General features: G+C 45.2%; 1 protein-coding gene and 1 long non-coding RNA gene across 2 annotated transcripts in view; one reads left to right on the top strand and one right to left on the bottom strand.

Moving 5' to 3' along the window:
- Positions 1-27,009, bottom strand: part of ADGRA1 (adhesion G protein-coupled receptor A1) — a 1,405,372-nt gene that overhangs the window by 536,375 nt on the left and 841,988 nt on the right. The window lies entirely within an intron of this gene.
- Positions 3,023-21,758, top strand: LOC135056618 (uncharacterized). Its single transcript, XR_010244030.1, has 3 exons — positions 3,023-3,562; positions 11,723-11,795; positions 20,865-21,758. It is a non-coding gene; the product is annotated as an uncharacterized LOC135056618 (long non-coding RNA).

Below are 27,009 nucleotides of genomic sequence, written 5' to 3'. Positions count from 1 at the left end.
TAAGTATATCTTTGAAGTATTTACCAGTGTCAGGTTACCAGGACACAGGCTCTGATAAAAGCCCGTCCTAGTGATCATTAAGAACTTCAGGGTTTGGAATTCTGTAGGCCGCAAAACTGCTCATGCAAGGCCATCCCCATAGGGAACAGTGGGCCAATGCCATCTGAAGCTAGCGTTAGCCACCTCTGGCAATAACTATTGTATATAGAGCCTATAGCATATATCTCGTAGCACTTCTGTTGATGTATTAAGCTTAGGTAAATATCAACAAGCTACAATACCTCAGTAATAACACCAGATAAAGCCAACACACCTATAAACGCATAGAAAGAACATCTTTATCAAATGTCAAAAAGCCAGCACATGTGTAATATCATCAACCACAAAATCAGAAGAGCTTGATACTTGTCAAAACTTAAGCCATGTCATGAAGAAACAGGCATCATTTGATTTTAGCTGCAATGTACACACACACACACACACACACACACACACACACACACACACACACACACACACACTCACATACAGTATTAGAGATTAGCAGTTCAGATTACCTTAAATCCAAGCGAGCTCGATCTTCTGGGAACCGAGTAAATCTGAGCAGCGGCTCAGGTTTTCCCAACAGACTCGGATTCCATATGGAGGCAAAACGGCATCCTCCCAGTGTCAGATTCTCACGGGTTTTTTATTCTATATAAGGACTCTACGGTGCCGCAGGCACGCTGCTGTATGCTGCGCTGTACTCTGATGGTTAAATTGGCTGTGCTGTATCAATCTAATGTGGCTGTGCATTCTCAAGCAGCACTACAGTGTGTATTGTCACTTGTCAATTGCGAAAAGTTTAAAAAAAGTTGAAAAAAGTTAAAAAGTTAAAACGTGCAAAAAGTTTAAAATAATGGGGGTAATTCCAAACTGATCGCAGCAGGAATTTAGTTAGCAATTGGGCAAAACCATGTGCCTGCAGGGGAGGCAGATTTAACATGTGCAGAGAGAGTTAGATTTGGGTGGGTTATTTTATTTCTGTGCAGGGTAAATACTGGCTGCTTTATTTTTACACTGCAAATTAGATTGCAGATTGAACACACCCCACCCAAATCTAACTCTCTCTGCACATGTTAAATCTGCCTCCCCTGCAGTGCACATGGTTTTGCCCAATTGCTAATTAAATTCCTGCTGCGATCAACTTGGAATTACCCCCAATGTCATTATTTTAGTTTGCACAACCTGTGTGCACTGTACCCCTGTGCATTTATTATTCACGTACATTATATAAATCCTTTGAATTGCTGCAGTGTGAGTTGAGCTAGGAATTAAAATATTGGAGGTCATTCCAAGTTGTTCGCGCATTAGCTGCTTTTAGCAGCATTGCACTCGCTAAGCCTACGCCTACTGGGAGTGTATCTTAGCTTAGCAGATTTGCTAACGAAAACTTTGCTAGTTTTCTCGTAACGATTACCCCGCAGTTTCTGAGTAGCTCCAGACTTACTCAGCCATTGCGACCAGCTCAGTCCTTTTCGTTCCTGGTTTGACGTCACAAACAAACCCAGCGTTTGCCCAACCACTCCCCCGTTTCTTCAGCCACTCCTGCGTTTTGCAACTGAAACGCCTGCGTTTTTCGCACACTCCCATAAAACGTCCAGTTTCTGCCCAGAAACACCCACTTCCTGTCAATCACACTACGATCAGCAGAGCGATGAAAAAACTTTGTTACGCCGTGAGTAAATTACCAAACTTTTGTGCTAATTTACTTGGCGCAGGCGCTCTGCATACATTGCGCATGCACAGTTTGCGACTAATCGCTCCGTAGCTGAAAAAAATAACGAGCAAACAACTCGGAATGACCCCCATTGTTCTATATTTTGTACTGTTCAGGCACACTGTAGCCCTGTGTGTTTATTATTCATGTACATAATATAATAATAAAAGTCCTTTGAATTGACGCATTGTGAATTGAGTTGCGAATTTAAACATATACTGATCTATTGTTTGTACTGTTCTGGTGCACTATACACCTGTGCGTTTATCATTCACATACATAATATAATAAAAGTCCTTTGAATTTACACAGCATGAGCTGAGAATATAAAAATATATTGTTCTATTCTTTGTACTGTTCTGACACGCTGTACCCCTGTGTATTTATTATTCACATACATTATATAACAAAAGCCTTTTGAATTTACACAGCGTCAGTTGATCTGCAAATTAAAAAATATATTGTTTGTACTATTCGGGCACACTGCACCTCTGTGCAATATATTTTTCTATATCGACCCGGTATATTGCTGGGTTGGCGCGGGTCGCTGTGTGGTGTGAAAGGGGTCACCAATTCAACCCAGGAATAAAGAAGGGCCATTCCTGGGTTATCAACAGGCCAGGTGCAGTGTGAACAGGCTGCTGGGTTGATGCAAAATGGGACCCGTTCACAGCATATGCCTAGGCGGCGTGGAGATTATCTCATCTCCCAGTGCCGCATCCGCCCCCGATGCCGGCTCCATCCCCAACCCCGAAGGCAACCCGACCTGGTAAATTGCCGGGTCGGGAAGCCAGTCAAAGGGTCCAATGCTGGGTCGCACCCGGGAAGGACCTGTTTCCAATTCCCGGGGTGCAACCCAGCATTGCGATGTGAAAGAGGCATAAGTCAGATTCATCTTGCTGATTTTTCCTTAAGTAATAAAAGCACAGGCAGCATAAAATGCAAACATACACTATGTGTTCTTTGTTATAGTCAACAAACAAGCAAACAAAAAACCAACAGACAAGTCTTGGTTCCTACAATACTTACAAAGAAAAGCATTAACCAATAAAAACTATATATGGCAACTATTGATAAAAATGTACAACTTTTCATTGAGTCTGCCAGCACTGAAGGAGCCTTTTGGATTAGACTGAACCTTCGTAAATAGACAGTTTGTCTCATTTAAGAGCTTATGTACACGTTAATTATAAATACTCTCCATTTGACACACCCAGCTCCGCTAACTGAAACCCTTTCTTCATTGTCCAGTGTGAGAAATGATTTACCCAGTGTGAGGTGGTGCCCAGCTGGAGAAGCGAAGACAGGAGAAGTACCTCACTTGGATCCAGGGTCTGCTGGCTCTGAGCAGGTGTCATCTTGGTTGGTGGGACTGATAACAATGTAACATTGGAGTGGATGTGCTTGCATTAGAAAGGATTCAAGCACATCAAATTGGGAAGCGATGGTTCAAATCCGGCACCCTACATGAGCCAATCACGGCTTGCGGAGTGGCAGCCAATGGGAAGTGGCCGCAGAGAGCCAATCAGGGCTTGCCGCATCATAGCCCCATCCCCTCCCATATTAGGAGCTGTGGAGCGGGAGAGCTCATTCAGTCAGTGGAGAGGTAGCAGAAAAGAGCTCCTGAAGAGAAGAGATCCAGCGGCCATGGAAGAGGCCAAAAGCCATGCGATCAAGGAAAAAGGCGGCAATGGCAGACCCGAAAGAGGCGGAACATAGAAGCCGTCTGTAAGAAGCGAAGGACCGGAGAGTGCTGCAGTGTGTGGGAAGAAAAGAGCTAACAAAGTTCTCCAATCGCTCCAGGTAGGCGGCCCTGGGCCACCGTCATGTACTTGTAATCCCCCTAGACCACCAGGGCAGCTAGGCATTAGGTCTACGAGGTAATATAAGGCAATAGCCCTGGGAGCAATAGGAGGTTGGGCCCTGTGTTTTGTACTAGGTGGCCCAAGTCACCTTACTCTGCCCACTGATAATACAGGCACTAGGCCTCTAGCCACAATTCAGGCACTAGGCCAGTAGCCATACTTCAGGACTTAGGCCTCTGACCATACTTCAGGCCTTAGACCTGTGACACAGCTAGGAGGGCATTAGGCCCTATTTGGTATTTCTTTCCTCCCTAGTGAATTAGGTGGTCTAGGCATTAGGCCCAGATCAATAGTGTATAGATAAGCCGGCTTCTATGCCTGAGGCCTCGTGTGAGGTGTTCTGGGTAATCGGCCCAGTACACTCCAGTGTGCCCTGTGTTTGGCAGGCCTGAGCATCAAATAGGGTGGACTGGGCGCTAAGCCCAGATCATATTTGCTTACCTTGATTAACTAGGCCTGGGCAATAGGTCCCAACTAAGAGCGTTGTTGCTGAGACGGTCCAGCGTTTTGGCAGCCCACCTTCAGTCACAACCCGGTGTGGAGGAGCAGTCCCACAGACCAAGCTGTGACCCTTTCTTGTGTCAAGGGCTGTCAGGCCCCTACCCCAAACACCACCAATAGTGCACCATCCAGTTATAGAAAATGGATGGCCAGCTCCAGATAGGTAGGAGTTCCCGCAATGTTCTAAATAGGCATGGGTCAATTAAAAAAACTGTAGGTTGATCTTTTATTGTAGAAAAATAAAATTGGTAGCAGCCTTGCGCTTTCTAATTGCCGCTTGTTCCCAGGTAACGGAGGTAACACCCAAATCCTCCTATCATACAGAAGTTGCACACAGAAAATACCAGGAACTAGCGCTGTATATTTAAAATGAAGAAAGATAACAGGGATATTTCCACGTAGTTTCAACGACACCCTACGTTGTCTCTCCCTAGAAACACACTTACAGGTTATTTCTTTCACGCGTGTCCATAAAGGTATCTTTATCAACGCATGGATTTCAACGGTATATTGACACCAGAAGACACTTTCACTGATATACTGACAATTGTAAAACTTACATTGACTTTCTGTCACAAGTGCCCATAAAGGTATCTTTTTCCTTTCTGCGTGTTGGTTTCAGGTAGAAGTTCCCAAATTAAATCCAACAGACGGGTATCCACAAAAAGGGTTATTTTAATCGGCAAAATACATAAAAATTTTAAAAGTCCTCACAAATCAGCAGGAACTGGGTATCGGCGGCTGATGGAAAAACTCGTAGATACACGAACCGGCTGCAGACAAGTAAGTGCACAGTACAGAGTCCGAATCACCGACTGCCAGGACCTTTGGAACAAATACTGGACGGCTTCAACGCGTTTCAGAAGACTTCTTGAAAAAGGGGAGTAAGCTCCTTGAAACGCGTTGGAGCCGTCCAGTATTCGTTCCAAAGGTCCTGGCAGTCGGTGATTCGGACTCTGCACTGTGCACTTACCTGTCTGCAGCCGGTTCGTGTATCTACGAGTTTTTCCATCAGCCGCCGATACCCAGTTCCTGCTGATATGTGAGGACTTTTAATATTTTAGTGTATTTTGCCGATTAAAATAACCCTTTTTGTGGATACCCGTCTGTTGGATTTAATATGGGAACTTCTACCTGAAACCAACACGCAGAAAGGAAAAAGATACCTTTATGGGCACTCGTGACAGAAAGTCAATGTAAGTTTTGCAATTGTCAGTATATCAGTGAAAGTGTCTTTTGGTGTGAATATACCGTTGAAATACATGCGTTAATAAAGATACCTTTATGGACACGCGTGAAAGAGATAACCTGTAAGTGTGTTTCTAGGGAGAGACAATGTAGGGGATCGTTGAAACTACGTGGAAATATCCCTGTTATCTTTCTTCATTTTAATTATACAGCGCTAGTTCCTGGTATTTTCTGTGTGATCTTTTATTGTGCTATTGTGTTTGCTTGTGCAGGGTACATTTGAAAGTTTTGTTTGAATTGTTTGTTCATGCCACACTACATACTTAGCGCTAGATTGAGGGCCCTATTGTTAAAGTTAATGTAGAGGTAAGACACCCACAAGTTAGTGTTAGACCCTGCATGGCTCTGTGTGTTTTTACTTTGTACAGGGACTTGTAAGGAAGTCAGCTGGATGCAGTACAAGTCTGACCTGGTGGGAACCTTCTGTGTTTGTTTGTCTCAAGCCTTGTCTTTTTGTTCCTACCTGTCATTTATTCCTACTGGACGGACAGTGGGCCTTCCACCACAGCGCAAGATTGAATGTACACCGGGTGCGAGGGTACCAATAGATGAAATTCACGCTCTGAGGCCAAGAGTGCCGAGGATGACCTATACTTAACCCTGACACTCCTGATTTAGAATATTGCTTGACTCATTTGGCGTGTTCTTCTAGGAAGGATGGTTCTCATTTCTGCTGCGGGGTACACTGGGCTCCACAGAGAATGACATTGGGGTGTAGAGTAGGATCTTGATCATAGGCACCAACAGGCTCAAAGCTTTGACTGTTCCCAGAATGCATATCGCCGCCTCCTCTATAACCCCGCCTCCATGCCAGGAGCTCAGTTTTGTAGTTGGTGCCATGCAGTTTGCAGGCATACAACAGGGGGCTGCTCCAGCAGTCCTGAGAAGAAGCTTTTAAAGAAAATTGAAGACTTCAAGGGCTGCAGCAGAGACACTGACTGTGTTAGATGTCAGCCAGACATCTCCTGCTGCTGCTCCATCACCTCCCCCAGCGGCGCTGTACACTCCCGCGCCCTGGTTGCCGGGTACCTACAGCGGAGGCTCCGGTTTTCTTCCAAATTAGTCACAGGACTGCTGTTCTCCTGGATCGTGTGGCCGCACTCAGGGAGGAGGTAAGCGGTTCCCCCGGTGGGACCTGCAGTAAATCGTGACCCTGCGCGGCTGGTGGGAGGCGGGCCACACGCGCTGGCGTGGACACTGTGGCAGTACAGGGACCCCACTAGACCACCAGGGCATAGGCACAGGTCGGTTTTCTCTCAAAACCATTTATTTAAGCCCCCAGTACCCGGTGGTGAAGTCCAGCAGGGGGATAAGGCTTTGACCTGTAGCCCCTCCCCCAGCCCTGGCGGCCATTTAGAGTAAATGTTCCCGCCCTGGAGCTGCATATCTCTCTCTCCCTCACTCCCTGTAAGCATTTGGGGGCCATTAGGACAAGCTGAGCTGATCTTGGGACTGTTTGGGCAAATCCTCCTCTGTAAAGCCGCCTGCCTGTCAGCGCTGTGCATTTTACAGGACACTTAAGTATTCTACATGTCTGCTGAGTGTTAGTTAAGAAAAAGTGCATTTAGTCAGGGTTATTTAGTACAAGTACCCTGTGATATACATCCAGTCTTTACTGTGCATTGTTATATCTATTGAGTGTATAGCTATACTTAGTACTACTATCTATTGCTAGTCCAGTGCAGTTTTATTGCATGTCATAATTTCTGCATTGTACAAACTGTGACTCTGTGTGTGTGCATATAGCTGCTGTGTGACCTCCATTTCGTGTATCTCTCTCAGATTGCTATCCCTATATTCTATAACCTGAGGGGGCTAAGTGCGTCAGGTTTATCATTTAATATAAGTAGTTCACAGGATATACTCAGTGTGTCTTTTTCTCTGTGATTTTTAGTCACCATATACCTCTAGAATTCCCTGTTTGTGCTGAAATACACTGCACAGGGGGTTCTTGTCAGGTACTGTGCTGCTGATATTGTACTGTGTTGCCTTGTATTGAGCTTTTGACTATGTCAGCTACAAAGGGTAATGGTGCAGGGGCAGATCCCACACTGCGTAGTGTTGATGCTGCAGATACATTTGAGGATAACATAGCAGCTGAGGGTTCAGGTTCTGGGGGTTCCTTGCCCCCCAGTGGGACTGTAGCAACAGGGTTTCAAAATGACCCACCTTGGGCTACCTTCTCCATTCTATTGTATACGCTGGTAACTAGACTAAACGCCCCCTATGTGACCTCCTGTGCCGGTGCAACCGCTTATGGTCCCCGCGGTTAACCCGCAGTGGGCAGATCAACTGTCCAATCAGTTACAGCAATTTAACCAATCACTGACTACTCAGAAGTCTAACCCTTGCCCGCCTAAGACCAAGGGGTCCTCTAAGCGGGCAATTACTTCCTCACAATCCACCAACGTCCCAGACACCTCATCTGATGAGGATGGCGTTTATACTGACACCACAGATTCTGATCCCGTTACTTCTGCTGGGGAAGCTGTTTCACAGGTGGATGTTCCTGACTTGTTGGAGGCTATCAGGCTCATTGTTCAAGTTGATGATAACCCAGAGCCTGATGCTGCCCCTAAGAAACCGGACATGTTTAAACATCAGAAAGTGGTTAAACAAGTTTTACCTCACTCTGACCATTTAGTCGACATAAGTCAGGAGTCCTGGGGATATCCAGGAAAGAAATTCAGGCCTCACAAGAATATGCTGGCTCGCTACCCCCTCACTGCGGAGATAAGTAAAAATTGTGAAACACCCCCGCCAGTGGATTTGCAGGTGGCGCAGCTGGTGGTATCCTCAGCTCTGCCTGTAACTACCATCACGTCCCTGAGAGAGCGGACGGATAAGCGTGTGGAGGGTTGTTTAAAGGCAATTTACACCCTAACCGGTGCTGCGCATAGGCCCACCATTGCAGCGACATGGGCTGCAGAAGCTGTGGATGCGTGGGCTCAGGAGCTGTAGGCGGAGATGCCTTCCAACGCTTCTGATAATGCTAGACAATGCTTGTCATAGCATCTCATTACATTAAGGAAGTGGCTTCTGATGCCAGTTTTCTGGCGGCCAAGGCTTCTACTACGTCCATTTTGGCTCGGCGGATTCTCTGGTTACGATCCTGGTCTGTGGACATGAACTCTAAGAAAACCCTGAAAGTACTCCCTTTTAAGGGAGATATTCTTTTCGGAGAAGACCTCAACAAGATAGTGGCTGACTTAGCTTCTGCTAAAACAGCATGTCTGCCTAGTACTGCTCCTTCGGTGCCGAAGGCTTTGAGTACTCCTTTTAGCTCCTTTCGTCCTTCAGGGAAAGCAAAAGGTCAGGCGTACCCGAAACGGGTTTGCACTTCCAAACCCAATAAGCCCAAACCCAACTGGGCCTGGGCTGCCTGTCAGCCTGCTTCCAAAACTGACAAGCCTGCCACATGATGGGGTGGGTCTCCCTCTGGAGGATCTCAGGGTGGGGGGCGGTCTTCTAGGGTAATCCCAGGAATGGTTGAAGACCACTTCCGATGCCTGGGTACGGGAAGTCGTCACTCGAGGTTACGCCGTATCCTTCAAGAATCGTCCCCCTCATCAATTTTGCCTAACAGACGTCCCTTCAGATCAGGTGAAGGCAAAGACTCTTCATTCGGTGGTACAGTCCCTCCTGGACACAGGAGTGGTAGTACAGGTGCCTCTGGCTCAGAGAGGCAAGGAGTACTATTCACCGCTGTTCCTAGTCCCGAAACTGAATGGGTCCTCCCGGGCCATTCTCAACCTCAAGTCCTTGAACAAATTTGTGAGGGTCTCAAAGTTTTGTATGGAAACTCTTCACTTTATTGTTCTAGCCTTGGAACCTGGGGATTATATGGTCTCCCTGGACATACAGGATGCTTACCTGCATATTCCCATTGCAGTGTCGCATCAGCAGTACCTGAGGTTTGCGGTTGGCAACCTCCATTACCAATTTCGGACGTTACCTTTTGGTTTGACCACAGCTCTGCGAGTCTTCACCAAGGTCATGGCGGTAATGACGGCTGTGCTCCGCCGTCAAGGGGTCAGGATCCTACCGTACCTGGACGACTTGTTGATCCTGGCGAATTACCCAGAAATTCTACTACACCATCTGGATCTGACCATCCAGTTTATGCAAGCCCACAGGTGGCTCATCAACTAGAAGAAATCTTCCCTGGTTCCTGCTCAGAGCATGGTGCACCAGGGGGCGTTGTTGGACACTCACAACCAGTGGTTGTTTTTGTCTCAGGAGAAAGTCTCATGGTGTTGGCTTTCGACATGGTGGAGTACACTCAATTACATTCCCGCCCTCTGCAAAAACTAATTTTTGCAAGTGGGACGGCCTGCCTCACCGGATCAGGTCTCAAATGATCTCCTTGTCTCTGGAGGTCCATCTGTCACGGAGTTGGTGGCTTCAGGACCAACGATTGAGCAGGGGTTGTCCCTTCTGGATCTCCAACTGGGTTCTTCTGATGACGGATGCCAGTCTGAGAGGTTGGTGCGCGGTGTTGGAGCAACACTCCCTTCAGGGTCTGGAATTGCGGGCGGTGTTCAACTCGTTTAACTTGGCCCAGCATTTAATACAGAACAGAACTGTTCAAGTACAATCAGACGCCACCACAGTGGCGTACATCAATCATCAAGGCGGCACTCAAAGACGCATGGCAATGAGGGAAGTTTCAATGATTCTTCAGTGGGCGAAACGCCATCTGCCAGCCATATCGGCAGTGTTCATTCCGGGGGACCTAAACTGGGAAGCGGACTTTCTCAGTCGTCAGGACGTACACGCCGGAGAATGGGGCCTCCATCCAGATGTGTTTCAACTCCTCGTGGACAAGTGGGGCCTTCCAGATGTGGACCTGTTGGCATGTCAACACAATTACAAGGTTCCAGTCTTCGGAGCAAGGACAAGGGATCCTCAAGCAGCATTCGTGGACGCACTGGCAATTCCACGGAACTTTCGGCTGCCATACGTGTTCCCTCAGGTGTCACTCCTGCCCAGAGTAATAAGGAAGTTCAAGCAAGAAGGAGGAATCCTACTTCTGATCGCTCCAGCGTGGCCCAGACGGCATTGATTCTCAGACCTTCAGGGTCTCTCGATAGAGCGTCCCCTTCTACTTCTGCAGCGCCCAGATCTCCTCGTTCAGGGCCCCTGTGTATATCAGGATTTAGCCCGATTGGCTTTGACGGCGTGGCTCTTGAAGCTGTCGTCTTAAGGGCCAAAGGATTTTCTGAGGCGGTCATTCAAACCATGTTGAAGGCCCGGAAACCGGCTTCTGCTTGGATGTACCATAGGGTTTGGAATTCTTACTTTGCTTGGTGCGTATCTAACAATCATGACGCTTACAAGTTTAGTACGGCCAAACTTTTGGCCTTCCTACAACAGGGCCTGGACTTGGGCCTTCGTCTCCAAGGTTCATATTTCTGCCTTGTCGGTTTGGTTCCAGAGAAAAATTGCAACTTTGCCTGATGTTCATACATTTACTCAGGGTGTGTTGCGGATTCAACCTCCCTACATCCCGCCGGTGGCTCCTTGGGACTTGTTGGTGGTTCTGGAGGCATTGCAAGGGTCTCTGTTTGAGCCTCTTGAATCGGCAGACATTAAGTGGCTTTCTCTTAAGGTGTTGTTTCTGCTGGATATTGCCTCTGCCAGACGGGTGTTGGATTTGGGTGCTTTGTCCTGTAAGTCACCATATCTGATTTTTCACCATGACAGGGCGGTTCTTAGAACACGCCCCGGGTACCTACCTAAGGTGGTGTCTTCTTTCCACCTTAATCAGGAGATTGTGGTTCCGGCCTCTGCCTCTCCTGACTTGTCTTCGAAAGAGCGGTCTTTGGATGTGGTACGGGCTCTCCGTATCTATGTGAAGAGGACAGTTCCTATCAGGAAGTCTGATTTTCTCTTTTCTCTTTGTACTGTTTGGTTTTCACATACATGGCTGGCCTGCTCACAAGCAGACCTTAGCCAGATGGATTAGAATGGTGATTGCACATGCTTATGTACAGGCTGGTCGTCCAGCTCCTGCTACTATTAAGGCCCATTCTACTCTGTCTGTTGGACGTTCTTGGGCAGCCCACCATGGTGCGACCCTTGAACAATTGTGCAAGGCGGCTGCGTGGTCCTCAGTGAACACGTTTATAAGGTTCTACAAAAACTGAGCTCCTGTGCATGGAGGCGTGGTTATAGAGGAGGCGGCGCTATGTATTCTGGGAACAGTCAAAGCTTTGACCCTGTTGGTGCCTCAGATCAAGATCCTACTCTACACCCCATTGTCATTCCCGGTGGAGCCCAGTGTACCTCGCAGAGATTTAACAACGGTAAGTTCTTACCATAAATCTCGTTATTTTCTTCCTTCTAGATTTTGCATCTGGTCTGCATACTAGGATCATCTTAAACAAAAACAGCCTGAAGGTGGGAAGATGCAACCAGAGGTAAGCGGCAAGACTATACATGCACAGCAGCAGACATCGCACCACACCCTTCATACCAGCATAACCAATGTACTGTATGTTACGTGTTACCTTAAAGCTGCAAAACACTCAAAAACGTCTGGGAGTAAAATTTGATCTCTAGTAGAGTTTGTAGGCATGAGCACAAAGGTTGGTGAATGGGTAATATTGCATGCTCTAGGGGGCAGCAGCACAATCATACTGTATTTTTTCAATGCAGAGCTTCTGGGAAATAGCGTTGGAAGCCTACAATGTTAATGCAAATTTTGCTGTCTGTGTAAATCTGGCCACCTCTTAAACCTTCCACATTTCTGTATTGTTGCCCTTTTAAGGACACCTTACACTGGTACTTATAAATCACATGAGCTGGACATTCCTCTCCCATTACATATTGATCCCTATATTTAACAGTGGTGGTCCCAATAATGATATGAAGCATCTTATTGGTCTGAGCCAGAGAAAAAGGCACGTGACAGCTCACAACCAATCAGATGTCACCTCAGCTCGGAACTTAACATCATCCACTCACATGCTACTCTCTGCTTGATCTTTGTCAAAGGAGTGCAATCCGTTTAATCAACAACTAGAATAACCACAATAAAAGGCAAATACAATTATGTGCAAGCAACATTGTAACTGAGGAAACTCAGTTATGCTTACTCCACTTACTGTAGTTCTAAAAAGTTATAAAAGCATATTTTTAAGTTCTTTTTTTTTCTTATTAAAGAGTTGATAGACAGAACTTGAATCTTACAAACTGTATAAATCTAAATATCTGGTCACAACTGCCTGTGAGACCACAGAGAATTACAGTCAACAGAGAAAAATACTTTACTTAAGACATTAATCCTAAAATTTACTTTATTCAGTAATGCGATCATTATACATCATATTTATTCTACAACTGCTTAGCTCTATACACTTTCTAGGAGACAAATATCAAGGTTCCTGTTATTACATAAACTCTGTAGAGAACACTAAGTAAGTTATAAAGTCTAGACAGGTCTTTCAGACGTGAGGACCACAGGCCATAATTTTGACAGAGAAAGTAAAACTTCAGTCAATAATATATGGAGCTGGCAAACTTTTTGGACAATTTACTGTACCTACTACAGAACTTTTGTTGCTTGGTGAAGTAAGAAAATAATATAAATCTCTTTGTTGCTGCTACGCTTTAGTTAAAGATAAAAGAATATGTAACCTCATCTAATGCTGGGAACATTATATAAGATCTGGACAGAGCAGGTTAGACTTCTAGTTAGCTATTAAAACGTCTTTTTCATCTTTCTTCTTATATACGTTTTGTATTAACTGATAAGGACTGTTCTTTTATTCTATTGTTAATTGTGGACATTATTAGGAAAACCTAATGAAAATAGCATGTGATACTAACCCTCTCAAATGCAATTATAAGCTCATTTTCTTAACAAATGGCTCAATCAAAAAATTCCCCAGATAGCCACGTTGTTAACATCTATGCAGCATGTATTAACAAATGTAATCTTCAATTCTTCTTTTTCTTAATGTAACTACTTTATTATTGTCACTGCGGTCTCCTCTATTTGCACTTTCAAGTTTTTCTATTTGATTTGTATTGTCCTATGGAATACGCCAATCTGTAAAATTTCCACTACGTGGTCTTGGAAACATTTTGTGGCACCCAAAAAGACAGGGTTACCAATATAGGCCTTGACCCTAAGTCACAAGCAACTACACATTTCCATCTGCATATGTCATAACTAGTATAGGGAATTTCACCTACCCTATGCTGGGTGCAAGAGATCTGTCTGTGTCTATAGATTGCAAGCTTGCATGTAGGGCCCTCATATCTCCAGTCTTTTTATTACTGTTTTGTTCCCAATTGTAAAGTAGAATTGAAAATGCTGGTGTTATATAAGTACAGATTGAGTATCGCTTATCCAAAATGCTTGGGACCAGAAGTATTTTGGATATCGGATTATTCCGTATTTTGGAATAATTGCATACCATAATGAGATAACATGGCGATGGGACTGAAGTCTAAGCAAAGGATGCATTTATGTTACATATACACCTTATACACACAGCCTGAAGGTCATTTTAGCCAATATTTCTAATAACTTTGTGCATTAAACAAAGTAAGTGTACATTCACACAATTAATTTATGTTTCATATACACCTTATACACAAAGCCTGAAGGTCATTTAAAACAATATTTTACTTACTTTGTGTATTAAACAAAGTTTGTGTATATTGAGACATCAAAAAACAAAGGTTTCACTATCTCAGTCTCACTCAAAAAATTCTGTATTTCGGAATATTTGGATATGGGATACTCAACCCGTAATTGCTAATAAAAAAAACTTAAATTTATCAATGTTAATATATAGGCATCTTCTCAGCATATGCACAACTCATCACTTCCATGGTATGGTTCTTTTGTGTGCTTTTGCACCCAGTTACCACCCAGAAACACCCATTTAGTGATTGCAGAGAAACGGACAAGTTCCGAGATAAGCAAGGATGCCTATATTCTCTACAGCACAGACACAGTTTGTTGAAATGCATTAGAAGTAGGCTCATATACAAGGCCTGATTAAGGCTTGTGGGGGCCCCACCAATAAATTGACACCCACCTGCCACCTCCCACCGCCATTATTAGTATGACCCAGATTATGGCAGTACAACAGACAGCCGGCGGCTGATGATTTAAGTGGAGCTTAGTGCCAGACAGCTTCTGACCGCTAATGTCTGCTTTGCTGCTGGGATGTGGAACAGGCATCCAACAGAAGAAATACTGTAATGTAACACTCTGCAACTCTGCTGGGTGCCGGCCAGTTTGGGGAAATGTTTGCAGCAGTGTGGGGCCCCCAATGTGTGTGTGTGTGTGTGTGTGTGTGTGTGTGTGTGTGTGTGTGTGTGTGTGTGTGTGTGTGTGTGTTTGTGTGTGCTTGTATGTTGTGTAGGGGGTGGAGAGGGGGGCAGGGAGACTGCCCCACTCCGTACCCTTAACATTCAACCCTGCACACGTAAACCTCCGTGCGACTCTGAACTATGGTATTTTTAGTACATTACAATGCAAAGTTATTTGTAAAGGAAGCTTTACATGGAAATCGCTTATCTGGAATGAAACCTTTGCAAACTCAGTGGTCACAGTAAGTGATTCCTAATACCCCTTGCCTATTATACCAAAATTGTAAAAAAACAAAACACAGACATTTTGAAAAGAGTTGTTTTTTACAGTGAAAAGAAAAATGTTTCCAAAACCCTAATTTCTCTAATGTCCTAGAGGATGCTGGGGACTCCGTAAGGACCATGGGGAATAGACGGGCTCCGCAGGAGATAGGGCACTTTAAGAAAGCTTTGGATTCTGGGTGTGCACTGGCTCCTCCCTCTATGTCCCTCCTCCAGACCTCAGTTTTACACTGTGCCCAGAGGATGAAGGGCGCACTGCAGGGAGCTCTCTTGAGTTCTTTGCTACAGAAAGCATTTTTGTTTGGATTTTTACCTTTTTCACAGGGAGCACTGCTGGCAACAGGATCCCTGCATCGAGGGACTGAGGAGAGAGGGGCAGACCTACTTAACTGATAGGATCTGCTTCCTCGGCTACTGGACACCATTAGCTTCAGAGGGGGTGAACACAGGTTCGTCCTGGGCGTCCACCCCCGGAGCCACGCCGCCGTTCTCCTCACAGAGCCAGAAGAACGGAAGCAAAAAGACGTCTCAGGCGGCAGAAGCCTTCAGCTTCACAGAGGTAACGCACAGCACTGCAGCTGTGCGTCATTGCTCCACATCACCTCACACACTCCGGTCACTGTATGGGTGCAGGGCGCGGGGGGGTGGGGGGGGGGCGCCCTGGGCAGCAATAATAACACCTCTTAGATGGCAAATAGGTATATACATGTACAGCTGGGCACTGTACATGTATATAATTGAGCCCCAGCCATTTTACACGATTTTGAGCGGGACAGAAGCCCGCCGCCGGGGGGGCAGGTCTTCTCCCTCAGCACTCACCAGCGCCGTTTCTCTCTCCACAGAACGCTGAGAGGAAGCTCCCCGGACTCTCCCCTGCTTACACACGGTGAAGGGAGTTTAAAAAGAGAGGGGGGGGGCACATAATTGGCGGATAAAGTATAATACAGCGCTGCTGGGGAAAAGCATTCTGTGTTGGTCTCCAGGTTGTTGCGCTGGGGTGTGTGCTGGCATACTCTCTCTCTGTCTCTCCAAAGGGCCTTTCAGGGGATACTGTCTTCAGAAAAAGTTTCCCTGGGTGTGTGCAGTGTGTCGGTATGTGTGTGTCGACATGTTTGATGAGGAAGGCTCGCTTAATGTGGAGCGGGAGTGCTTGAATGTCAGGTCGCCGTCGGCAACGCCGACACCGGACTGGGTGGATATGCTGAATGTCTTGAATGCAAATGTAAATCTCCTGCATAAAAGATTAGACACGGCTGAAGCTAGGGATCAGTCAGGTAACCAGTCCGTGCCTGTCCCTGTGGTGCCAGGACCTTCAGGGTCTCAAAAGCGCCCCATATCCCAGGTCGCTGACACAGATACCGACACAGATACTGACTCTAGTGTCGACTATGAGGATGCAAAATTACAGCCGAAGGTGGCAAAAGGTATTAGGTACATGATTATTGCCATAAAAGAGGTTTTGCATATCACGGAGGAACCCCCTGTCCCTGACATGAGGGTTCACATGTATAAAGGGAAAAAGCCTGAGGTCACGTTTCCGTCCTCATTTGAGCTAAGCGAATTATGCGAAAAGGCTTGGGAATCTCCGGATAGGAGACTCCATGTTCCCAAAAGGATTCTCATGGCGTATCCTTTTCCACAAAAGGATCGGATACGATGGGAATCTGCGCCTAAACTAGACAAGGCGCTGACACGCTTATCCAAGAAGGTGGCACTGCTTTCTCCGGATACTGCTTCCCTCAAGGATCCTGCTGATCGCAAGCAGGAAATTACCATGAAGCACATTTACACACATTCAGGAACTATAGTTAGGCCTGCCATGGCGTCGGCCTGGGTTTGTAGTGCTGTCGTGGCATGGGCAGACTCCTTATCTACGGAGATGGACACCTTAGATAGGGATACCATTCTAATGACCATGGAGCATATCCGAGATGCTGCCTTGTATATGAGGGATGCTCAGAGAGACATTTGTTTACTAAGCTCTAGAATAAACGCTATGTCTATTTCTGCTAGGCGGCTCTTGTGGACCCGACAGTGGACGGGAGACGCCGACTCAAAGCGGCATATGGAGTCATTGCCTTACAAGGGGGAGGAATTGTTTGGAGAAGGCCTCTCGGACCTAGTCTCTACTGCTACGGCCGGTAAATCGAATTTTTTACCTTATGTTCCCCCGCAGCATTCTAAGAAGGTACCACATTATCAAATGCAGTCCTTTCGTTCCAATAAAAACAAGAATGTACGAGGATCGTCCTTCATTGCCAGAGGTAAAGGCAAGGGAAAAAAGCTGCACTCAGCTAGTTCCCAGGAGCAGAAGTCCTCCCCTACTTCCGCAAAGTCCACAGCATGACACTGAGGCTTTCCGGAGGAGGGGGGGGGGGGGTTCAGATCAAGTGGGGGCACGTCTTCGTCTTTTCAGCCACGTCTGGGTTCAATCACAGGTGGATCCCTGGGCAATAGAGATTGTTTCCCAGGGATACAGACTGGAATTCGAAGACATGCCCCCTCGCTGGTTTTTCAAATCGGCTCTGCCGGCTTCCCCGTCAGAGAGGGAGCTAGTGTTAGCGGCAATTCACAAATTGTACATTCAACAGGTGATAATCAAGGTTCCTCATCTCCAGCAAGGAGAGGGTTATTATTCATCCCTGTTTGTGGTACCGAAACCGGACGGTTCGGTCAGACCCATTCTAAATCTAAAATCCCTGAAGCTGTTCTTGAAGAGGTTCAAGTTCAAAATGGAATCACTCAGAATGGTCATCGCCAGCCTGGAGGGAGGGGATTGGATGGTGTCCCTGGACATAAAGGATGCGTACCTTCATGTTCCGATTTTCCCCCCTCACCAGGCGTTTCTGAGATTTGCAGTACAGGATTGTCACTACCAATTTCAGACGTTGCCGTTTGGTCTTTCCACGGCCCCGAGAATTTTCACCAAGGTAATGGCGGAAATGATGGTGCTCCTGCGCAAGCAGGGAGTCACGATTATCCCGTACTTGGACAATCTCCTTATAAAGGCGAGATCTCGGGAGAAGTTGCTGGACAGCGTGTCTTGGTCTGTGAAGACGTTGCAGATGCACGGCTGGATTCTCAATTTACCGAAATCCCAGCTAGTACCTGCAACGCGTCTGACCTTTTTGGGCCTGATTCTAGACACAGACCAAAAAAGAGTTTTTCTTCCGGTGGAGAAGGCTCAGGTGCTCATAGCCCTGGTCAGGAACCTTTTAAAGCCGAAAAAGGTTTCGGTGCATCATTGCACAAAGGTTCTGGGGAAGATGGTGGTTTCATACGAGGCCATCCCCTTCGGCAGGTTCCATGCGAGGACTTTCCAATGGGACCTATTGGACAAATGGTCCAGGTCCCATCTACATATGCAGAAACGGATCACCCTGTCTCCCAGGGCCAGGGTATCTCTCCTGTGGTGGCTGCACATTGCTCACCTCCTAGAGGGTCGCAGGTTCGGCATTCAGGACTGGATCCTGGTGACCACGGACGCGAGCATCCGATGTTGGGGGGCTGTCGCACTGGGAAGAAATTTCCAAGGTCTCTGGTCAAGCCTAGAGACTTGTGTCCACATCAATGTCCTGGAGTTAAGGGCCATTTACAATGCCCTACGCCAGGCGGAGGAGTGGCTTCAGAACAAACCGGTTCTGATTCAGTCGGACAATATCACGGCAGTGACTCATGTAAACCGCCAAGGCGGCACAAGGAGCAGAGTGGCCATGGCAGAGGCGACCAGGATTCTGCGCTGGGCGGAAGGCCATGTAAGCGCACTATCAGCAGTGTTCATCCCGGGGGTGGACAACTGGGAGGCGGACTTCCTCAGCAGGCACGACCTGCATCTGGGAGAGTGGGGACTTCATCAAGAAGTCTTCACACAGATCGTGGATCGGTGGGGACTGCCTCAAATAGACATGATGGCATCCTGTCTCAACAAAAAGCTAAAGAGGTATTGCGCCAGGTCAAGAGACCATCAGGCGGTAGCGGTAGACGCTCTGGTGACACCATGGGTGTTCAGATCGGTCTATGTGTTTCCTCCTCTGCCTCTCATACCCACGGTGTTGAGATTAATAAGACTAAGAAGGGTCAGAACAATTCTCATTGTTCCAGATTGGCCAAGGAGGACTTGGTATCCGGATCTGCAAGAGTTGCTCACAGAACATCCGTGGCCTCTTCCTCTAAGGCAGGACCTGCTGCAGCAGGGGCCCTGTCTGTTCCAAGACTTACCGCGGCTGCGTTTGATGGCATGGCGGTTGAACGCCGGATCCTAGCTGGAAAAGGGATTCCGGAAGAGGTCATTCCTACCCTGATCAAGGCTAGGAAGGATGTGACATCGAAACATTATCACCGTATATGGCGGAAATATGTTTCTTGGTGTGAGTCCAGAGCTGCTCCTATGGAGGAGTTCCATTTGGGCCATCTGCTTCACTTCCTTCAAACGGGAGTGAATTTGGGCCTAAAATTAGGGTCCATAAAGGTCCAAATTTCGGCCTTATCCATTTTCTTTCAAAAAGAATTGGCTTCTCTTCCTGAAGTACAGACTTTTGTGAAGGGAGTGCTGCATATTCAGCCTCCCTTTGTACCTCCGGTGGCGCCTTGGGATCTTAACGTGGTATTAAGTTTCCTCAAGTCACCTTGGTTTGAACCACTCAAAACAGTGGAGTTGAAATACCTCACTTGGAAAGTGGTCATGTTGGCCTTAGCTTCTGCAAGGCGTGTTTCGGAATTAGCGGCTTTATCATATAAAAGCCCATACCTGATTTTTCACGTGGATAGGGCAGAGTTGAGGACTCGTCCTCAATTTCTGCCCAAGGTGGTCTCATCTTTTCATATGAACCAACCTATTGTCGTGCCTGTGGCTACACGGGACTTGGAGGACTCCGAGTCCCTGGATGTGGTCAGGGCTTTGAAGATTTACGTGACCAGAACAGCTAGGATCAGGAAGACTGAAGCTCTGATTGTTCTGTATGCGGCTAACAAGGTTGGCGCTCCTGCTTCAAAGCAAACAATTGCTTGCTGGTTCTGTAACACGATTCAGCAGGCGCATTCTACGGCAGGATTGCCATTGCCTAAATCGGTTAAGGCCCATTCCACTAGGAAGGTGGGCTCTTCTTGGGCACTACAACTGCTACTTGGTCGGGGTCAAACACCTTTGCAAAGTTCTATAAGTTTGATACCCTGGCTGAGGAGGACCTCCTGTTTGCTCAATCGGTGCTGTAGAGTCATCCGCACTCTCCCGCCCGTTTGGGAGCTTTGGTATAATCCCCATGGTCCTTACGGAGTCCCCAGCATCCTCTAGGACGTTAGAGAAAATAGGATTTTACTTACCGGTAAATCTATTTCTCGTAGTCCGTAGAGGATGCTGGGCGCCCGTCCCAAGTGCGGACTTCTTCTGCAAGACTTATATATAGTTATTGCTTACATAAGGGTTATGTTATAGTTGGTCGGTCTTGAACCGAGGCTATGTTACTTGTTCATACTGTTAACTGGGTAGTTTATCACAAGTTATACGGTGTGATTGGTGTGGCTGGTATGAATCTCGCCCTTAGGTTACATAAATCCTTTCCTCGTACTGTTCATATCCTCTGGGCACAGTTTCTCTAACTGAGGTCTGCAGGAGGGACATAGAGGGAGGAGCCAGTGCACACCCAGAAGCCAAAGCTTTCTTAAAGTGCCCTATCTCCTGCGGAGCCCGTCTATTCCCCATGGTCCTTACGGAGTCCCCAGCATCCTCTACGGACTACGAGAAATAGATTTACCAGTAAGTAAAATCCTATTTTACTACTCTATCAAATATAATATAGAACAGTCTGTTATTTTTCTTTTTTCTTTCCTGTTTTTGAGTTGGGGAGTCTGATGAGAGATACAAATTTTCTTTTGTATAGTTCAATTTGGTAGGAGAGAAGCAGACGAAGAGAGAAGCAGAGGAAGAAACATGACATCTGCATACTAGTGCTGTCTAAATGTGATCGCAGTCAAAAGTCCACGGTTCTCTCGCTTGCCATTAGCGCACAACAAGCAGTTACAAGTATTGTACCAAAACTGCTGCTTGTGCTTAATTGGCGTGAAGGGGATTGCTGCAGAACCCCGGCTTTCATCTGACAGCAATAAAGACTAACTGAATCTCTAAAGATGTGGTGTAATAAAAAACAATTAACAATTCTGTAAAGCGACACTCATTTCAATTACCTATTAAATTCAATGGTTTATTCACACACACTAATCTGTCCACTGAAATGAATGGACAAACTGAAATTATTTATTCAAAGTAATCAAAAGCAAGACAAAGCAAGCAGATGTCATATTAAATACGTAGGTTCTATTTTGATATGCAGTTGCACAGGTTTGGAGTTGTGTTACCGGCGGCCGTGATCCCGGCGGTCAGCATCCCAACGCCGGGATCCCGTCCGCAGAATGTCGGCAGGAGGAGACGAGCGCAATGCCAAAAGTTCAATTCCCACTCTATGGGTGTTGCAGACACTCATGAGTGGGAATAGCTCCTGTTAGTCGGCATGGTGGGATGTAGGGGTCGGTATTGTGACCCTGCCGGTCACATAACTACACCCTGTTGCATGCAAGGTGAAGAATTGTAACACTGGGGACCTAATAAATACACAGAATGCAGAATAAAACATTGATAACTGTTTTCAGCAAATAAGTAAAGGTACTGTAAGTAATGTTAAACAATATAAAAAAAAAATCAGGGAATATAAAAAAACAAAAATAAAAAAACAACATACAGTATGCAAATAAATACAGTGCAGTATTAGGATATTTGTGAAGGGAATCTTTACATGTTAATGACCTATTTTCTGTGAATGCTAAGTGTATTGTTTGTCTGTTGTAATGCGGGGAGTTTATCTGCTTGTCACCATCTCTTATAAAGTTGTACATTGCTTTAGTGCATGCCTTACGTGAGTGTCTTTACATCCTAATGATTTATGGGCTTCAGATTCACTTATGAAGAGAAGGTCTCAAGGTTTGCTGTTCATTGTTTAATATGCTATACTTGCAATCATGTTAATTGCAGGGTCGTAAATCACTGCCTAGTCTCAGAGGATACAACCAGATCAATATTGCCAGACTGTACCAGAACAAAATCTTAGTATCAAATTCTCTTTTGCAGGACTGTGCCACAAGTACAGCTTTGTCTTGATATAATTAAATCTCAGTCTCAACGCAACAATGTTTTATAGAATGTATTGTTTTGATTTATAAAGTCTACCATCTGTATCCTACTAGAAAGCACATAATACCGGATTTACTTGCTGAAGAAATTGTGAATCTGAAAAAAATGATTGTATTAGGAAAGGCTTGATTGTATGGGAGCATTAATCATTGTTGTTTACGTAAATGAACAGGAGGCTTTTTCAGATGCTGGAGACAGACAGATTTGGGGACATGTTAAATATGATTTTTTAGAATCTGTTATGAAGGGTATAATTCATACAAGGCCATGAATGACCAGTGTGTGCAGCACACTCTTGACAACAGTATACAATAGGTAATGACAAATGATGGAAGGATCAAAAGGGCCTGAGTGTCACGTAAATGCATACAAATTATGATCGGGGGCCTAATTCAGAGATGTACGCAAATGGCATCGCAGCTGTGATCCTGTACGCAAATATCACAGCTGCCAGGATTTGTATTGAGACACTCACCAGAAGAGTCCCGGATCCACCTCGTGTATAAAGCCGTAACCATTCGATGCACAACAGTCGATCATCGGATGCAGATCAATCAAACATCGATCTATGGCCGTGCAGCATGGTCTCCTTATAAATATTTATCATGGTCATGTGAAATGATTAGCTTTGGAGTTTGGCTCAGCTCAAAATGGCCCACCATGCATTAACTACATTAATTAAACTCATTGGGTGGGATTCAAATTATATATCACGCCCAATTTCCTTTCTAAAATGATCTCCGTTATTGCGCATATTGCGCCCATAGTTATCAGGTTTAGCTGTCTAAAGGGTTGGGTACCTCCCTACTCCAGGGGGTAGCGAGATGAAATAATGATACCATGCCCCTGAGGGCAGAAACAGAACGGGTGTGGAAACGTGTGAAAAGAATTAAATCTCGCCCATTAAATGTAGATTTGCATTTGAAACTACAATCAATCTTACAAGCCTTTTACATCACTATTCTGATAATGTTTAGACCTGCAGCCTTCATTAATGTTGGCCTGGCCTCTCCTTCTTCAAAATAGCCCATACAGGGACATGTACAGTAGGAGATTCCCAAAGCTTAATCAGTTCCACTGATAACAATTGGACACACTGACCACTTACAGGCAGAACCAAGTAAGGGCCGCATGAGCCTGGGGGCTGAAAATTATGAAGGGCCTATTGTGAGAAGTGGATGAGGTGTGACTATGTGGGTGTGGCCAGTGACATGTGGATGTGGCCAGTGCTCTGTGGGTGTGGCAAGTACCATGTCAAATGGAGACTGTCACTCTTTTCTATTCCAATGCAGCGGTGTCAGCCTCAAATGATGAGATTCCACAGGATGTAAGCTGATTCTGAGACAAAGTCTACAGGCATAATGTTAATATTATGTTTAAAATTTGGGGCACTATTTCATTGTTTCTGGTTTCCATCACAATTTATGGTTTTGTTTAAGGCTTCACGGCATGTCCTTTAGACCTCCTCACATGCCATCAGACCATTCCACATGCCCCTTAAATGCACATCATGTCCCCTCACGTGCATTCAGACCTCCCCAATTACCTTGTATATACCAATAAGGGTTAGAGTAACATGATAAGAAAAAAGTACTTTAAAAAGAGCAAAAAATTGGATGAAGTTAAGCGTTTAAATTCTACAATAGTTAAGTAACTCAATCTAAAGTATCGTACATAATGTTATAGCATATATTACAGAAATACAGTACTGTACTTTTTTTCTTCTATTTACTTCTAAATTAATGCATGACTTCCTCCCCCTTAAGAGGGATGCTCTTATACTCTTATATTCTTATATGTTTATCTATTATATAATGTACCCCTTTATATTATCAAAAATTACTTACATTTTTAAAAATAATTTTTTAATGGGTTCTGCTAGGATTGACCTTCAAATTTAATCGATAATATTGATTGACAATATCAGTTGTTATCACCAAAGTTATATATATTTGTTGTATAAACATATTTTAAAAATGCTTGGTGCAATTTCATTATCTATTTATTATATTTTTTTTATATGTGTATTTATGTATGTATTTGTTTTTAGCTGGTTCGATTATGTGGATGATGCGATATGAAAAATGCCTTATTTTATAATGGTGTGCTTTTGATATGGGCATCATGATTTATGTTGCTATATGTTATTGCTATATGTTATTATTATTTATTTTGTTAATAAACGTATTTTATCACTGCAAAACCGTGAGGAGTACGGATATATTTACTGAGCCCTAAATCACTCCGGTTTCTCCATAAACACTCTGACACAGGAAGATGAAAAGATTCTGAGATTATATATAAGGACTATGAAGCAGGGGATTGATATGCTTTAATACAAACCACAATCTGGTATTCTTTTATTTCCGTGTTATTGGTGCATCCTGGAAAGACACACTACATCATAGGCGCTTGTTCTTCACTTCCATTTGCAGATCTCTCTGGCTACATATACCTAGTGGCACCCTGAAGGACTGAGCAGCCGCCCGAAGAAGTGGAAGGTGTTAATACGGGGCTATTAAGCCTGTTCTTGAATGTGTGATACCCTGTGGACTATATATTGGGATATAGGAAGTGAGACATATAACTCACGTTGGACTTTTTGATTCCCTGTGGACCATACGTTGTGGTACGGGAATATTAGATTAGGATAAGCGCACTGATCTATATGTTTCTTATATTTATGTTGAAGACTGGGGTTTTAGTTACATCTATCTGATTGTTAATCAGGTTCTATGAGAATTTGTATCAACATATACAACTGAAAACTAACAGTTCTGTACCAAGTAGTGACCCTTACTCCAAAGTTGAGTTACATCACAAAGGCTGTTTATAATATCAGCCAGTCACATGATCAGTCCACTGAAGTGTTGTATCTCAACCTGCCTGCATTTTAAAGCTGCTATTATTTATTTCATATAACAGTTAGGTAAAATAAGGTCTCTGGTCAAGCCTAGAGACTTGACTCCACATCAATGTCCTGGAGTTAAGGGCCATTTACAATGCCCTACGCCAGGCGGAGGAGTGGCTTCAGAACAAACCGGTTCTGATTCAGTCGGACAATATCACGGCAGTGGCTCATGTAAACCGCCAAGGCGGCACAAGGAGCAGAGTGGCCATGGCAGAGGCGACCAGGATTCTGCGCTGGGCGGAAGGCCATGTAAGCGCACTATCAGCAGTGTTCATCCCGGGTGTGGACAACTGGGAGGCGGACTTCCTCAGCAGGCACGACCTGCATCCGGGAGAGTGGGGACTTCATCAAGAAGTCTTCACACAGATCGTGGATCGGTGGGGACTGCCTCAAATAGACATGATGGCGTCCCGTCTCAACAAAAAGCTAAAGAGGTATTGCGCCAGGTCAAGAGACCCTCAGGCGGTAGCGGTAGACGCTCTGGTGACACCATGGGTGTTCAGATCGGTCTATGTGTTTCCTCCTCTGCCTCTCATACCCACGGTGTTGAGATTAATAAGACTAAGAAGGGTCAGAACAATTCTCATTGTTCCAGATTGGCCAAGGAAGACTTGGTATCCGGATCTGCAAGAGTTGCTCACAGAACATCCGTGGCCTCTTCCTCTAAGGCAGGACCAGCTGCAGCAGGGGCCCTGTCTGTTCCAAGACTTACCGCGGCTGCGTTTGATGGCATGGCGGTTGAACGCCGGATCCTAGCTGGAAAAGGGATTCCGGAGGAGGTCATTCCTACCCTGATCAAGGCTAGGAAGGATGTGACATCGAAACATTATCACTGTATATGGCGGAAATATGTTTCTTGGTGTGAGGCCAGAGCTGCTCCTATGGAGGAGTTCCATTTGGGCTATCTGCTTCACTTCCTTCAAACGGGAGTGAATTTGGGCCTAAAATTAGGGTCCATAAAGGTCCAAATTTCTGCCTTATCCATTTTCTTTCAAAAAGAATTGGCTTCTCTTCCTGAAGTACAGACTTTTGTGAAGGGAGTGCTGCATATTCAGCCTCCCTTTGTACCTCCGGTGGCGCCTTGGGATCTTAACGTGGTATTAAGTTTCCTCGAGTCACCTTGGTTTGAACCACTCAAAACAGTGGAGTTGAAATACCTCACTTGGAAAGTGGTCATGTTGTTGGCCTTAGCTTCTGCAAGGCATGTTTCGGAATTAGCGGCTTTATCATATAAAAGCCCATACCTTATTTTTCACGTGGATAGGGCAGAGTTGAGGACTCGTCCTCAATTTCTGCCCAAGGTGGTCTCATCTTTTCATATGAACCAACCTATTGTCGTGCCTGTGGCTACACGGGACTTGGAGGACTCCGAGTTCCCTGGATGTGGTCAGGGCTTTGAAGATTTGCGTGACCAGAACAGCTAGGATCAGGAAGACTGAAGCTGTGTTTGTTCTGTATGCGGCTAACAAGGTTGGCGCTCCTGCTTCAAAGCAAACAATTGCTCGCTGGATCTGTAACACGATTCAGCAGGCGCATTCTACGGCAGGATTGCCATTGCCTAAATCGGTTAAGGCCCATTCCACTAGGAAGGTAGGCTCTTCTTGGGCACTACAACTGCTACTTGGTCGGGGTCAAACACCTTTGCAATAATTTTTTAATGGATTTCTGCTAGGATTGACCTTCAAATTTGATTGATAATATTGATTGACAATATCAGTTGTTATCACCAAAGTTATATATATATTTGTTGTATAAACATATTTTAAAAATGCTTGGTGCAATTTCATTATCTATTTATTATATTTTTTTTTATATGTGTATTTATGTATGTATTTGTTTTTAGCTGGTTCGATTATGTGGATGATGCGATATGAAAAATGCCTTCTTTTATAATGGTGTGCTTTTGATATGGGCATCATGATTTATGTTG

Source organism: Pseudophryne corroboree, chromosome 3, assembly GCF_028390025.1.
Source record: "Pseudophryne corroboree isolate aPseCor3 chromosome 3, aPseCor3.hap2, whole genome shotgun sequence".
Lineage (NCBI taxonomy): Eukaryota > Metazoa > Chordata > Amphibia > Anura > Myobatrachidae > Pseudophryne > Pseudophryne corroboree.
Note: the sequence above shows the minus strand (reverse complement) of the source record. Positions and strands in the feature narration are given on the sequence as shown.